Genomic DNA, 17,641 nt, shown 5'->3' on the forward strand with positions numbered 1-17,641 from the left:
GCTTCCCTGTGCCTACATGGTCCTGGGTTTGCATCTTCGGAAACGCAGCGTCTCTCATTCGTGCTGCTTTGGTTGTGGATGCTGTGCAGTTGGTATTTACTTACAGCCAAACATAGGGGTACCAAGAAAACGGTGAGCACCTTTTTTATGTGTAACTGAAGGACCAGAAAGGGCTGTTAGCATTCGTGAAATCCCTTGTTCTCGCGTATAATGCTGCTTAGCTTCGGACAGTAAGTCTTTGACCTCTACCAGCATTCTGTATTAGTAGTACAAGCCAGAGTTATTTTAAGCCTACCTGTAAAAGGCAGACAGAAATTATGTTTAGTACTGATTGTTCCGTGAAAGTCTCATATCTGTACTTATTTACAACAAATTAATTTTTATGAATTACGTGCTTTCGTAATACTTTCATGTGTTAAAACCGCAATCGTCTTGCACTGTTAGTTTACCTTTAAATTGCTACGGTATTTCTCTTTAATTACTGTGCTGAGGTATGCAAACTTGTATTGTTTAGTTAAAGTTGTAACGGCCTTATAAGATCTTCCGGCGTGAGCTATGTGGTTATGTCACTTTAATGTTTACTCTGTGTGTTTGTTTCAGATTTGAAGGAACCGAGCGATGTGTGAGCTACCAGAAGCTGGCAGCATTGTTGAAGAACCGTTTGTAATCAACTGCATATCTTTTCAGTATTTTGGGAATTATCGTTAGAAATTTGTGAACTTGTTGACATTGATTCTCTTAGTGTTTACCTTTCCTGAAATCAAGCTTTAAGTTTTTGGTTAAGTGTTGTCATTTGCATGGTTTGCATTATTAACGAATTTATAGTGGCTGTTCCCTCAGCACCTTGCCACTTCCAGATCAAACCTCTCTACCATTTCAGCACTGGCTGTTCACCTTGGACATCAATGAATGTAATGTACTTCACTTACACAGGCGAAGGAATACACTGTTCTTCAATTACACTATTTGCGACAAATCATTGAAAACAGCAACTACCGTAAAAGAAGTAACGAAATAATAGCAACCAGTTGCATGAAAGGAATTTAATTTCTTTACTTGTTTCGGGCACTTAGTGCCCTTCATCAGATGGGCATTATTTGCGAGTGTCAATAATAACATGTATACAGCAAAAAGTTGTATGCATTGTGTTCAAACACAATGAATCACATGTCTGCGGCATTTTGCTGTATGCATCTTATTATTGACATTGGCAAATAATGAAATAGGTAAAACCTTCTGAAGAATACGGTAAAGAAGTTAAATTTCTTCTACGCAACTGGTTGCCTATCATTTCTTTTCATACAACCACAGTTGCTAGGGGTGCATAAAATACTGTATCGTAAAAGACACTGCAGTAGCCATCCAGATCGACGTAAAGTGGAATGACCAGATGACACAAATATTAACAAATCAGATAGCAGATTGATATTCATTGGGAGAATCTTAAGGAAATACACTGACGGGAAAAAAATTGCAACACCAAGAAGGAGCTGTACAACATAAACGATGGTCGGTAGGCTTGTTTCTATGTATGTCTGAAAGATTATTCAGATTTCGCGCCTGTCGCGTAAGACCACCACTATGAGGATGCAAATCAGGTTTGTTTTAAATACACGCCGTAACGGTTGTGAGCGTTAATTACCTTTGAGAGTTGAAGTTAGTCGAGAATGCCTTTAAGGCGACAAAGACGCTATTATCAACACGTCAATGAGTTTTAACGAGGTAGTGTACTAGGGATACGAGAAGCTGGATGTTCCTTGCAGAAAGACTTGGCAGGAATGAAGCCACTGTACAAGATTACTTGCAACGGTGGACTCGAGAATGTACGGTCGCAAGAAGACCAGGCACCGGACGGCCAGTTGCCACTGCCGACAGGGGAGACCATCGAGTTCAGCGTATGGCTCTGGCGCAGCAATCTGAGCAGCAGTTCGCACCGCAGTCACACAACGAACTGTTACAAATCGGTTACTTCAAGGGCCCTCCGAGCCAGACGCCCAGTAGCATACATTTCATTGCCTCCAGACCACCGTCATTTTCGACTTCATTGGTGACAGGCGACAGCTCATTGGAGGGAAAAGTGGACGTTCGTTATGTTTTCTGATGAGAGCTGGTTCTGCTTCGGTGCCAGTGACGGCCGTCTGTTGGTTAGAAGTAGGCCAGGTGAGCTCCTGCAAACAACCTGTCTGCGTGGTAGACACAATTGATCTGCACCTGGACTTATGGTCTGGCGTGCGATTTCTTATGATAGCAGGAGCACTCTCGCAACCTTATTGCAAATTTGAACGTCAAACTGGTGATTCGACTTGTTGTGTTGCCAATCATGAAGAGCATCCCATGGGGTGTTTTCCAACAGGATAACGCTTCCCCACATACCGCTGTTGTAACAGAGTGTCACGCTCTGCAGACTGTCGACATGTTGCCTTCACCTGTTCGATCACCAGATCTGTCTCCAGTCGATCACATATACATCATCGCGGACGACAACTCCAGCATTAACCGTCCGTGTATTGAGCGACCAAGTGCAACTCCTTCCCAAAAATTGACATCAGGTAGCTCAATGCATGCACGTCTGCATGCTTGCATTCAACATTCTGGCGACTACACCGGTTATTAATGTCAAAGCAGTTCACATTTGCAATGGTTTATCTCGCGCTTAGATTAACCGGTGTTCTTACAATGTTAATCACTTAAATATATTACCTAGGCGAATCCATTCCCGAAACTGCATCACCCTACATTAATGATTGTTTGGTGATGCGATTTTTTTCCGTCCACGAAAGAGGTGGCTTACAAAACACTTGTTCGGCTGATACTGTTAATCAGTCCGGGACCCTTACCAAGTATGCGTCCGCCTCCGTGACCGAGGTCGCTTACACAACAAAATTACAGCCATCGCAAATAGGCAGTTTCGAATCCCCTTGAAAAAAGTCAGAGCATATCACCAATCTATTTTAGCATCACTCAGGGGATATGGTGCGAGCATTTGGATTCACAGAGTGCAGCGTCTTAGGACAGAAGAGTTCAACGAGAAGCGTTACTAACAAGGAAATGGTTCAATCGGAAATGTGGAAAACTGTCTTGAAATATTTTATACCAGAAAAATACCCCTAAATAATTGCATTGTCACAATTTTAGTCGCTACGACGCACTGTAATCATTTTTTTAAAATGTCGAAAATTGCCATTTTCTTAGCTTTTCAGGTGATGAGAGAAATGGACATCCGTATTGAGCTGTAGCATCTGCGCACGTGCAAAGAGCCAGATGCAAAACCTTGATCGAAGTTCATTTCTAAATAGGTAACACGATATAATCGCAACGTAATTTGTAAAGTGAATTTGCAGTGATAGTTCCTCCAACACTGTTGTAAACAGTTACTATTCTCCGGCAATCCACAAAAATTATCAGTTGTTTCTTGCAGTACGGTATTGGTAAGTGTTAACAATAGAGATAAAACTGAATTAATGTTCACTGTGTTTTCGTAATACATGCCTGCTAATTGCAGCTGTCTTTATGTTCTACTGTTTCACGGAAATGTGTAATCCCGTTAACGTTCTCAATCTTGTGACGAAAAAATATGAAGAACGTGGTTTACAGTCGAAATAGCCCACTTCTGAAGACCTACATATGTATCGTTTGCTAGCTAACTTCTTGGATTTTCATTCGAATGACGCCGAAATTTCGTTAGAAACTATGGAAACTTTAGAAGAAATAAGAAAGAATTCTGACAATTCCGCTAACTGTGGTCTGGGAGACGACAATTGTGCCAATAAGAGTCCAGAACAAGAATACCTCCCTAACCCAAAGAAAGTACGTACTACAATAGCGTTCAGTGACAAAGAAAAGGCTGTGAATTTTTGATTAAATGAAGGAGAGAGAAAATGTTTTAATTTAAGCAATGCACGAAACTGCTTTCGTTTTGTAAAATTGGAGTGTGAACTGTATAAATGGAAGAAAGGGATACACGAAATAAGACGTATGCACCAAAATAAAATTCGCAAAAGTGTGAAAGAACTATTCGAAACATTTAGACCACCTCGTGAGTAACAATTCACCACTAACAATGGAGATCTACGACACAGGGCCCTTTGAACTGCAAGTGAGATAAACATTACTGACTTCTGGGCTTCTTCGACCCGGGCAAGCAGGTTCAAGAAATCTTACAGAACAGGAAGTCACAAAATTACGAAGTTTACTTTAAGTAACGAATAGAGCAGCTGCCATTAACGGACAATGATACAGAGAAAAACATAGCTGACGCAAAAATGAATCTTGTTAACTCCTCAACTGCAGTGTATAATGCTGATCAATCAGGTTTCGTGAAAGAACTACGTGCACATTGCACTTCATCGTTTCAGGCTGAAAAAAAGACGGAGTCGGTTGTGAAATCAATAACTGATACGACACATTCGTATACAATAATGCCAGTTATAAGTATGACTGAATTACTGCTTTGCAGCTTTGTATCTGTCTTCAGGAACTCCAAGGCAAATTAGGACAAAAATAAAAAAAGGGCTGTTCAGTTGTAAGAATCTTGCAATCGATTCATCAAAACTGGAAACATGGGAAAGAACAATTTTCAATATTTCTGTCAAAATTTCTTCCTGCTATCAAGAATCAGAATTTCTGACACAAACAAACTACAATTTGATATTAGTAAAACGTTCAGGGAGAAACTGTGAGTTTTTGTTAGGTATAGTCACAACATTATTGAAAGCAACTTAGGACTTTCATTTTCTTCATTATTTACTTGCAGTCTTTCAAAATGATGATGGTAGACAGGGCGAAGAAAAATACAAAACTGAAGGTCGGCATGTGATTCTTCATCCCAATTCAAATAAAATGGTTCAAATGGCTCTGAGTACTATGGTACTTAACATCTGAGGTCATCAGTCCCCTAGAACTTAGAACTGTTTAAACCTAAGGACATCACACACATCCACGCCCGAGGCAGGATTCGAACCTGCGACCGTAGCGGTCGCGCGGTTCCAGACTGAAGCGCCTAGAACCGCTTTGTTTTTTTGTTTTTTTAATCTCATTTTGTTCGCTTTAGTTTGTTCCATCTGTTCGGGGCGGACGTCGTAAGACATCCGTTTAAGTTCGTTGTTGATCGATTAACTCAGTTTTTTTTATTACAGAGGGCAGTTAACCCTCTGACCGAACACGCTGAGCTACCATGTCGGCAAACCGCTCGGCCACTCCGGTCGGCTGCCAGTTCAAGATAAAAGTGTACGTAGTAAAACCTAATCCAACCAGTAGGGTTACTACAAACGCGATTTTAAAAACTCTCTGGCAACGCTGGAACTGCGTGGTGCGTAACCAGAAGTAGATACACTAATCTTGACTGTGCTGCAGCTGTCCCATAAACTCAGTGAGACGAGACAATGCTGTGAGGAAGGGATATGCACACTCGCCGTTGTTCTAGTCGAGTTCGCGCCATTCTTCTTTCAGTCGATGCATCACATTGTATCCAATTTACACATCCATAATGCTGTATCTTGTCGTTTTCTTTCTGTTACTGTTACCTTTATTTGAATTTTAAGACATAACATGAATTTCTTATAGATGTAAGCTTCCACTTAGTTTCGTCCAAGACACAAATAAAGCCAATAGAAAATAATAGTGGAGACAGTAACGCCGACTGTATCCAAAGAGGTACGAACAACACAACAGGAAGGCTACACTAGACGGCACATTATGCTACACACATTATTTCCTTTATGTTTGACTTCCAGGCTTATCTCCATATAGCCAATGGGTACAGTTCAGACATGTTCAAAGCAGCCACCCTGCATTTTCAGGCACTTCGCCACTCGCTGGATCATCCTTTGGTGGATCCTACGCATGTCGAAGCGGCATGCAAGCGAGCCATTAGGTCGTGTGCATCCATCGGTGGTATTTTATAAACATATTCCTTTAAGAGTGTTCCTACAAACCGAAATCTATTGGATTAAGATCCGGGAAACATGGAGGCCAGAACACTAGACCTTCACGACCAATCCCTTTCCCTGGGAACGCTTCATTTAAATGGGTACGCATATTATTCCTAAGTGCGGCAGTGCACCATCACGCAGAAACCATAGCTGTCGCCGAACGTTTTCTAAGGCATCATGCAAAGCATTGCAAAGAAACGTACGATACGCGGGTGCATTCAACTTGTCTGGCGATAGGCGAGGGCCCAAAACCACTGCTTCCACGATTTCAGCCAACAGATCTGTGCCAAAGCATGCCCGAAAGCCACGTTCGTGGGTGACATGCAAGTTGTGTTCCGACCAATAATGCATGTTGTGGAGGTTGCAAATAAACTACTGGCCATTAAAATTGCTACACCACGAAGATGTCGTGCTACAGACGCGAAATTTAACCGACGGGAAGAAGATGCTGTGATATGCAAATGATTAGCTTTTCAGAGCATTCACACAAGGCTGGCGTCGGTGGCGACACCTACAACGTGCTGACATGAGAAAAGTTTCCAACCGATTTCTCATACACAAACAGCAGTTGACCGGCGTTGCCTGGTGAAACGTTGTTGTGATGCCTCTTGTAAGGAGGAGAAATGCGTACCGTCACGTTTCCGACTTTTATAGCGGTCAGATTGTAGCCTATCGCGATTGCGGTTTATCGGATCGCGACATTGTTGCACACCTTGGTCGAGATCCAATGACTGTTGGCAGAATATAGAATCGGTGGGTTCAGGAGGGTAATACGGAAAGCCGTGCTGGATCCCTAGGGCCTCGTATCACTAGCAGTCGAGATGACAGGCATCTTATCCGCATGGTTGTAACGGATCGTGCAGCCACGTCTCGATCCCTGGGTCAACACATGGGGACGTTTGCCAGACAACAACCGTCTGCACGAACAGTTCGACGACGTTTGCAGCAGCAAAGACTATCAGCTCGGAGACCATGGCTGCGGTTACCCTTGACGCTGCATCACAGACGGGAGCGCCTACGATGGTGTACTCAGCGACGAACCTGGGTGCACGAATGGCAATACGTCATTTTTTCGGACGAATCCAGGTTATGTTTACAGCATCATGATGGTCGCATCCGTGTTTGGCGACATCGCGGTGAATGCATATTGGAATCGTGTATTCGTCATCGGCATACTGACGTATCACCCAGCGTGATGGTATGGGGTGCCATTGGTTACACGTCTCTGTCACCTCTTGTTCGCATTGACGGCACTTTGAACAGTGGACGTTAAAATTCAGATGTGTTACGACCCGTGGCTCTACCCTTCATACGATCCTTGCGAAACCCTATATTTCAGCAGGATAATGCACGACTGCATGTTGCAGGTCCCGTATGGGCCTTTATGGATACAGAAAATGTTCGACTGCTGCCCTGGCCACCACATTCTCCAGATCTCTCACCAATTGAAAAGGTCTGGTCAATGGTGGCCGAGCAACTGTCTCGTCACAATACGCCAGTCACTACTTTTGGTGAAGTGTGGTATCGTGTTAAAGCTGCATGGGCAGCTGTACCTGTACACGCCATCCAAGCTCTGTTTGACTCAATGCCCAGTTGTATCAAGGCCGTTATTACGGCCAGAGGTGGTTGTTCTGGGTACTGATTTCTCAGGATCTATGCACCCAAATTGCATGAAAATGTAATGACTTGTCAGTTCTAGTATAATATATTTGTCCAATGAATACCCATTTATCATCTGCATTTCTTCTTGGTGAAGCAATTTTAATGGCCGGTAGTGTGTACCTTCAGGAGTGAAGCTAGATTCGTCAGTCCATACCACATTATTTATAAAATGTTCGTTATTTTCCATTTGGTGCAAAAGCCATTCACAGCACTATACTCATCAAATGTGGTCTTCTGGCGGCTGGTGTTGAGTTAACGTATAATGATACGGATGCAGGTATTCATCGTGCAATACTTCAACAATAGGGTTCGAGATACCTGGAATAGCCTTGTAATATCACGGGTACTTCTCCGAGGAGATAGGTGAATGGCTTCAAGAATCGCTTCCTCTGTTTGTGGAGTACGTCTAGTTCTTGGACGACTTGTGTACATTGCTTGTGGTGGAAGATCACCGGTTTCCCTATGGCGCTGCTTCAGGCGACGAGAAACATTCTTATCGGGATAGTGCCTTTGAGAGTACCATGCAGCATACGCAAGAGCAGCGGCAGCAGCTTAGTTATCGGCTTCACCCAGCGCCCAAAGCATATCGCTCGTGTACTCCATCGGGAAACCGCCCTACACGAACTTCACAAGACCAGTTGTGCTTGTGCACTGCACGGTTAGTAGACATACGTATTCAGTTTAATGGAGTCGGCTGTCACGCGATAGGCTATTGTCATGTGACAAAATGATGTCCTGCTTATAAACGACGAGAACTAGAGAACGGACGTCTACAAAATAAAACAGACGCTGAGGAAGAACCGAATTATAGCTCCACCGTGGGTGTGGGTTTAATGTCCCTGCAGTCTAATCAGTGAGATGGTACGATACTGCACCATGTTTCACGTTCCCCCGTACATTCGGATGCGCTGCACGATGTGAGTTTGTTGCCATACAAGTGTTTTCAAAATGCAACCAATTAGATTTTGCTAGATAAATTTTTGTCTTGACTCTGGAAAGGGAATCTCATGCCGACCTCCAAGTACGGCATTTTTTCTTCGCCCTGTATGGGAGGGATGTAGCATTTAACTTTTTTTATTAATAGAAAGTGGACTGTCATATTTTCTCGCTAATTCTAAGGCGGTAGGAATTACATCTCTTTCTATTTTGGTAATGAAACATTAAAAAAATCTGCATTCACTTAATGTTCGTCTTGACATTGTCACTTGCTTCCTACTTCTCTTTCAGTGGCTCTAAATTGTACTCCTTCCTAAAAATAAATGCACGCAAACGTTTATAGAGAAATATAATGGGATAAAAATAGCGTAAACCTACAATCTTTAACGTTAAGGCCAAAACAGTGTTCCACCCCCAAACACATTCATTAAAGGTTTTTCTGTTATTATAAGTTAAAAGGAACCGGTGACTGTTAACTTCACTGGCGTTCATTGATATATATTACATCAAATTTATACACTGCTGACATTAAAGAATTTCCCAAAATTTTAACAACCCCCACGTCTAAACCTTTAGAAGTTATACTGTTGGCAATATAATGCCAAGCCCCAATTTTGTTATTTCCAACATATGGTGAATTTCCTGATATGTAATCAGGATCTGCATCACTGCCATAAATAAACGGATCACTGTTGTCATTAACATTCCCGCCAAACGTTTATCTTTTTACACCATTACAAGATTTCAGCGTTGATGCAGTGTTGACACAGTGGTATGACATTGTTTTCATCCAAAAACAGGAATATAAATATGGTAAAGCAAAAAAAATGTATAAAACCGACCACTTTCTACCCTTTCAAATGTAATTATTTGTTGTCAGCCTATAGTGCACCTAAAATCACGACGGATAGCGTGATCAGACTAATTCTCCCTAAACTGAGGGTTGGCACTTTCGTCCACCAACCCCTTCAAATACTCCAAGGTTGCATGTGAACGTATGTACGCTGAAGAGCCAAAGAAACTGGTACACCTTCCTAATGTCGTGTAGGAGCCCCGCGAGAACGCGGAAGTGCCGCAACATGACGTGGAATGGACTCGACTGTCTGAAGTAGTGTCGGAGGTTACAGACACCATGAGTCCTGCAGAGCTGTCCACAAATCCATAAGGGTACGAGGGAGTAGAGATCTCTTCTGAACAGGACGTTGCAAGGCATCCCAGATATGCTCAATAATGTTCATGTGTGGGAAGTTTGGTGGGCAGCGGAAGTGTTTAAACTCAGAATAGTGTTCCTGGAGCTACTCAGTAGCAAATCTGGAAGTGTGGGGTGTTGCATTTTCCTGCTGGAGTTGGCCAAGTCCGGCGGAATGCACAATGGACATGAATGCGTGCAGGTGATCAGTCAGAATGCTTACGTACGTGTTACCTATCACAGTTGTATCTGTACATATCAGGGAGTCCCATATCATTCCAACTGCACACGCCCCACACCATTACAGACCCTCCACCAGCTTGAACAGTCCCCTGTTGACATGCAGGGTCCATGGATGCAGGAGGTTGTCTCCGTACCCGTACACGTCCATCCGCTCGATACAATTTGAAAAGAGATTCGTCTGACCAGGCAACATGTTTCCAGTCATCATCAGTCCAATGTCGGTGTTAACGGCCCCGGCGAGGCGTAAAGCTTTATTTCGTGCAGCCATCAAGGGTACACAAGTGGACCTTCGGCTCCGAAAGCCCATATCTATGACGTTTCGTTGAATGGTTCGCACGCTTATACTTGTTGATGGCCCAGCACTGAAATCTGCAACAATTTGCGGAAGGGTTGCACTTCTGTTGCGTTGAACGACTGTCTTCAGTCGTCGTTGGTCCCGTTCTTGCAGGATCTTTTCCCGGCGACATTGATGTCGGAGATTTGATGTTTTACCGGATTCCCGATATTCACGATAGACTCGTGAAATTGTTGTACAATAAAATTCCCACTTCATCGCTGCCTCAGAGATACTGCGTCCATCGCCCGTGCGCCGACCATAATACCACGTTCAAACTCGCTTAAATTTTGATAAGCTGCCATTGTAGTAACAGTAACCGATCTAACAACAGCGGCAGACACTTCTACATCTACATCCATACTCCGCAAGCCACCTGACGGTGTGTGGCGGAGGGTACTTTGAGTACCTCTATCGGTTCTCCCTTCTATTCCAGTCTCGTATTGTTCGTGGAAAGAAAGATTGTCAATGATCCTGTAACGAAGCGCGCTGCTCTCCGTTGGATTTTCTCTATCTCTTCTCTCAACCCTATCTGGTACGGATCCCACACTGGTGAGCAATATTCAAGCAGTGGGCGAACAAGTGTACTGTGACCTACTTCCTTTGTTTCCGGATTGCATTTCCTTAGGATTCTTCCAATGAATCTCAGTCTGGCATCTGCTTTACCAACGATCAATTTTATATGGTTCAAATGGCCCTGAGTACTATGGGACTTAACTTGTGCGGTCATCAGTCCCCTAGAGCTTAGAACGACTTAAACCTAACTAACCTAAGGACATCACACATATCCGTGCCCGAGGCAGGATTCGAACCTGCGACCGCAGCGGTCGCGCAGTTCCATACTGAAGTGCCTAGGACAGCTCGGCCACACCGGCTGGCCAACTTTATATGATCATTCCATTCTAAATCATTCCTAATGCCTACTCCCAGATAATTTATGGAATCAACTGCTTCCAGTTGCTGAGCTGCTATATTGTAGCTAAATGATAAAGGATCTTTCTTTCTATGTATTCGCAGCACATAACACTTGTCTACATTGAGATTCAATTGCCATTCCCTGCACCATGCGTCAATTCGTTGCAGATCCTCCTGCATTTCAGTACAATTTTTCATTGTTACAACCTCTCAATATACTACAGCATCATCCGCAAATAGCCTCAGTGAATTTCTGATGTTATCCACAAGGTCATTTATGTATATTGTGAATAGCAACGCTCCTACGACACACCCCTGCGGCACACCTGAAATCACTCTTACTTCGGAAGACTTCTCTCCATTGAGAATGACATGCTGCGTTCTGTTATCTAGGAACTCTTCAATCCAATCACGCAATTGGTCTGGTAGTCCATATGGTCTTACTTTGTTCATTAAAAGCCTGTGGGGAACTGTATCGAACGCCTTGCGGAAGTCAAGAAACACGGCATCTACCTGGGAACCCGTGTCTATGGCCCTCTGAGTCTCGCGGACGAATAGCGCGAGCTGGTATGACTTCTGAAATTTTCCCGGCTTATTTCTTCTTCTAATAATTTCCGGGTGGTTGTGTACTCACCTGATGATGGCCGGATGTCTCTGGGCCGAAATATCGTGGCACAATGTCGACAGGATCCGGCTGCATACCCGGAAATTATTAGAAAAAGCGCGAGCTGGGTTTCACACGATCGTCTTTTTGGAAACCCATGCTGATTCCTACAGAGTAGATTTCTAGTCTCCAGAAAAGTCATTATACTCAAACATAAAACGCGTTCCAAAATTCTACAACTGATCGACGTTATATAGGTCTATAGTTCTTCACACCTGTTCGACGTCCCTTCTCGAAAACAAGGATGACCTGTGCCCTTTTCCAATCCTTTGAAACGCTACGCTCTTCTAGAGACCTACGGTGCACCGCTGCAAGAAGGGGGGGCAAGTTCCTTTGCGTACTCTGTGTAAAATCGAACCGGTATCCCATCAGATCCAGCGGCCTTTCCTCTTTTGAGCGATTTTAATTGTTTTTCTATCCCTCTATTTCGATATTTATCCTTTTGTCATCTGTGTGACAATCTGGAGAAGGAACTACAGTGCAGTCTTCCTCTGTGGAACAGCTTTGGAAAAAGACATTTAGTATTTCGGCCTTTAATCTGTCATCCTCTATTTCAGTTCCATTTTGGTCACAGAGTGTCTGGACATTTGGTTTTGGTACACCTAGAGCTTTGACATAAGACCAAAATTTCTTAGGATTTTCTGCCAAGTCAGTACATAGAACTTTACTTTCGAATTCACTAAACGCCTCTCGCATATCCCTCCTCACACTACATTTCGCTTCGCGTAATTTTCGTTGGTCTGCAAGGCTTTGGCTTTGTTTATGTTTGCTGTGAAGTTCCCTTTGCTTCTGCAGCAGTTTTCTAACTCGGTTGTTGTACCACTTGTTGTCTTATATAGGCGTTGGCGGCCACAGCGCCGTATTGTTTACATACCTCAGTATTTAAATACGCATGCCTATTGCAGTTGCTTTCACGCTTCAGTGTAAAAGATACACCCTTCTAAAATTTAATGGTTCTTTCTAAAATAAAAGAAAATAAAAAATAAGTTTCTATCTAAATTCACGTAGAAGATGCGGTATTGTAAAATCGGATGAACTTTTCGATGCACTTAGCATTTTGCCACTAAGTACGCTTCTTCCTGGCCATAGTAAATAAGTATTCCACGGCTTCCTAGCAAATCTTTTATTGGATTAAGATAAAGGCAGCGCCAAGGAATTACGCCTGTTCGGCGTCAGTTGCATCTTTAGCATCAGTCGGCTTGTTCGACGTACTTAGAACAGATGTACGAACCGCCAGGGAGAAGCGCAGGAAGACGCATGCGGGAGGTTTCTCTTCCCGCGGTCTTCCGGCTCGTTAGCTGGGCCAGGTGAGAGGCGCCCGACCCAGCGCTTCCTGCGGCGGATGCCCCGCGTGGGAAAGACGGCACAACCGGCTGCAGGAAGCGGGTCTGGCCACTGCACCCTGCAGGCTCTGAGGGCGTACAAATTAAGAGTTGTGGCGATTCGTGAATGAGTCGTTCATTTGAACGACTCTGAATAAAGAATCTTAAGAACCGAATCGTCATACGGACGAATCGTCGTTCAAAAGAATCGTAAGAACGATTGCGTGTTTCCGAGTCGTGACGATTCCAAGTTCCAACGATTTATCGATTCTTAGTACGCTATGCTTCGAAGGTAACTTCAGAATCATGCCGAGTCGTGCCGAATGATTACGACCGCCAGATGGCAGTCAAGTGGAGGATGCGTGTGAACCAGGCCCCCACAACCGCACGAGTGGTCGACTGTGAAGAGCGGACAAAGTGAATAGCTGGGCGGCGGCCATTAGAGTGGTAAACTGACGCGCGGAGTTCGAATGTTTATACATCGCTTTTGGTTATAAAATGCCTTCCCTTGAGTTAGGTCGCAAACATAATGCCTCATTTAAATACGTTACTACAATATACTTTTTAATTTATGAACAAACAGCAACTAGTCACTGTTTATGAATTTATCTTACGTACTACATGGAATCTGCCGTAGCTAAAAGTTATGTACTGGACCCCTAGCATTTTTCGTAGTTCATTTACGATAGATGTACGCAAAATGCATCAAAATACTCGAAGATTTGGCCACTATATTAATAGATATTTTCTGACTCTATCTTGCTTTAGATTTTATGACGAGAAGTGCGTTATATATGGCATAATGCTTTGGCAACTCACGACCAAATTATCAAGTTTCAACCTCACCTAGACCATGAAAACAGTACCGATAAGCCACCTTTCTTCAAAATGATCAGAACATGTAAAATGGTATTCTGTCGGTCGGAAATCTTCCTTCCTGACAGCGTGTAACCATTTTTGTAACAGCTGTGGTTTTGAGAAAGGAAACCTGCAAATAGATGCACAGACATTATGCTAATACCGTGTTACAAAAACATTTATTAAGCAAGCGCACTGACATACAAAACAACTTAAAATATTCACATACCTGTGAAATGTAATATTCGTTCCTTTCTCGAATTTATTTGTACAATTAATCGCTGCACAACTCTTCACCATTGTACTTCTTTTGATTGGAATGTACAGACAGTAGAATTACGAGTAACAAATACTGCATGTACGCCCCAACAAATACACAACGTTGAATCAGGGTCTTCATAAACAACAATACTACACAACACATCAGACACAACCACTATAATGGCGTCCAGCCGAATGTTCAAATTATCCCGCGACTGCAGCGCCATCAGTGAGTCTAGTTATTTTTTACAAGGTCTTTGGTGTGAACAAAGGAAGCTCGGAACGAACAAACGAAGTTCGTGGGCCGTAATTCTACTCGTGAAAACCAAGCTGACACTTGGCGGTGACTGACGGGATCGAGCGTAAAGGTATTTCTCATTTACTATCGCTACCATCAGCCACCGCGCCGACGTCAGCTTAGTTTGCGCGAGTAGTATACGAACTAGCGATGACAGAAACGATATACAGCGAGTACACAGCTCCCAATACACACGATCAAAATCAAGAAATCCAAGTATGATGAATAAATACGTACTTCTTATTTGTTGCAGATGCAATACTAAACACACACACCTTCTTTACACCTGAGCAATAGCACTTGGATTATGTATCATATTTTGCGTATCTCGAAAACGGCCCAAACAATTTGGATGAAATTTTGTATTTAGACTGGTTTTTGCTTTTTGAGTTCACCTACATAGTTCCACTCTTTCGTAAAAAGTCAATTTTACAATATATATATCCTACATAGTTCCATTCGTAGAAACGTAATTTTATATTATAAAAACGCTATTTCACATGTTTTTAGAACGTCATCTCAAAAACTTTGTTAGTACGTATTGAATGTAGTTAAGGTTTTGGTTTTTATGTTTATCTGTATATAGATGTCTTTCCTTACAGCGCGCTAAATTTGCTGTGTGGGAGGGCTGTCAGCTGCGTTATGAATTACAAGGGTGATGTGGTCTTGGAAAGACATCTTAGCACAGAAAAAGATAGGATGATATGAGCCAAACCACGTCTGCCTCACTGCTAGATTTTGTTACTATAAAACAGACGTCTGTGGTTAGATACGTTCAAGCCACACAACCAAACTGGCATACCACGTAATTTTGCACCACGTTTCGCACAAATCGACTTCTCTTTCCTGGCATACTGAAATAAAACAATAGATGCAATCAAATCAAACGTGACCTTTCATCAATTAAGGCACTACACGTATAAATCGAGAATCACACTTGTAACGTCATATGCATGTTTACTCATAAATAAACTATTTCTGGCACATCTTATCATGACACAATTCGATTGTAACCCCATTGACAATTTCAGACATGTCCTGCCATCTGTGAGTAAGATGTAGAACTTTTTGCATTCCGTAAGAATTGTGCCATCGCAGACTAGAATGAATCGTGAAAGAATCGTGAACGAATCGTATGAATCGAGCCGCAATGTGAGATTGAAACGTAGGAATCGAATCGGGAAAAAGAATCGTGTTGCCCAACTGCAGTACAAATACTGTTCAGCTGTTTCGGGGTTGCGATATTATCAAGGTGATTCACATGCTGAAGCCATAACTGTGGCCGAATACCACGTGGAATGTTTCCTAACGCATCAGGCAAAATACTGCAAAGAAACGTACGATGGAGGGGTGCAGTCAACTTGTCTGGCGATAGCTCTCAAAAGCGCTCCTCCCACGATTTCAGCCGAGAGGTTTGTGCCAAAGCGTGGCTGAAAGCTACACTACTGGCCATTAAAATTGCTACACCACGAAGATGACGTGCTACAGACGCGAAATTTAACCGATAGGAAGAAGTTGCTGTGATATGCAAATGATCAGCTTTTCAGAGCATTCACACAAGGTTGGCGCCGGTGGCGACACCTAAAACGTGCTGACATGAGGAAAGTTTCCAACCGATTCCTCATACACAAACAGCAGTTGACCGGCGTTGCCTGGTGAAACGTTGTTGTGATGCCTCCGGTAAGGAGGAGAAATGCGTACCATCACGTTTCGGACTTTGATAAAGGTCGGATTGTAGCCTATCGAGATTGCGGTTTATCGGATCGCGACATTGCTGCTCGCGTTAGTCGAGATCCAATGACAGTTAGCAGAATATGGAATCGGTGGGTTCAGGAGGGTAATACGGAACGCTGTGCTGGATCCCAACGACCTCGTATCGCAGTCGATGTGACAGGCATCATATCCGCATGGCTGTAATGCATCGTGCAGCCACGTCTCCATCACTGAGTCAACAGATGGGGACGTTTGCAAGACAACAACCATCTGCAAGAACAGTTCGACGACGTTCGCAGGAGCACGGACTATCAGCTCGGAGACCATGGCTGCTGTTACCCTTGACGCTGCATCACAGACAGGAACGCCTGCGATGGTGTACTCAACGACGTACCTGGGTGCACGAATGGCAAAACGTCATTTTTTTCGGATGAATCCAGATTCTGTTTACAGCATCATGACTGGCGTATCACCCGGCGTGATGGTATGGGGTGCCATTGGTTACACGTCTCGGTCACCTCTTGTTCGCATTGACGGCACTTTTAACAGTGGACGTTACATTTCAGCTATGTTACGACCCCTGGTTCGACCCATCATTCGATCCCTGCGAAACCCTACATTTCAGCAGGATAATGCACGACGGCATGTTGCAGGTCCTGTACGGGCTTTCTGGTTACAGAAAATGTTCGACTGGTGCCCTAGCCATCACATTCTCCAGATCTCTCACCAATTGAAAACGTCTGGTCAATGGTGGCCGAGCAACTGGCTCGTCACAATACGCCAGTCACTACTCTTGATGAACTGTGGTATCGTGTTGAAGCTGCATGGGTAGCTGTACCTGTACAAGCCATCCAAGCTCTGTTTGAGTCAATGCCCAGGCGTATCAAGGTCGTTATTATGGCCAGAGGTGGTTGTTCTGGGTACTGATTTCTCAGATCTATGCACCCTAATTGCTTGAAAATGTAATCACATGTCAGTTCTTGTATAATATATTTGTCCAATGAATACCCGTTTATCATCTGCATTTCTTCTTGGTGTAGCAGTTTTAATGGCCAGTAGTGTACATTCACGGGTGACATGTGACGTACTTAAACCGTTACACAATAGAGTATAGGCTAGTGGTACATTATTTCAAAGACATTTTGATTGTCTTAATCACAATATCGTTTTAAATAAATGAAGAAGAATATGGTGGCGTTGAAGGAAACACAAGCAAAATGATTCAAGTCTATCAGTCGTCATCAAGCTGGGAAATAATTATCTGTGATGTTCCACAAGGGTCTATCGTAGGACCCCTACTTTTTCACATCCACCTC

Source organism: Schistocerca cancellata, chromosome 8 (genome assembly GCF_023864275.1).
Source record: "Schistocerca cancellata isolate TAMUIC-IGC-003103 chromosome 8, iqSchCanc2.1, whole genome shotgun sequence".
Lineage (NCBI taxonomy): Eukaryota > Metazoa > Arthropoda > Insecta > Orthoptera > Acrididae > Schistocerca > Schistocerca cancellata.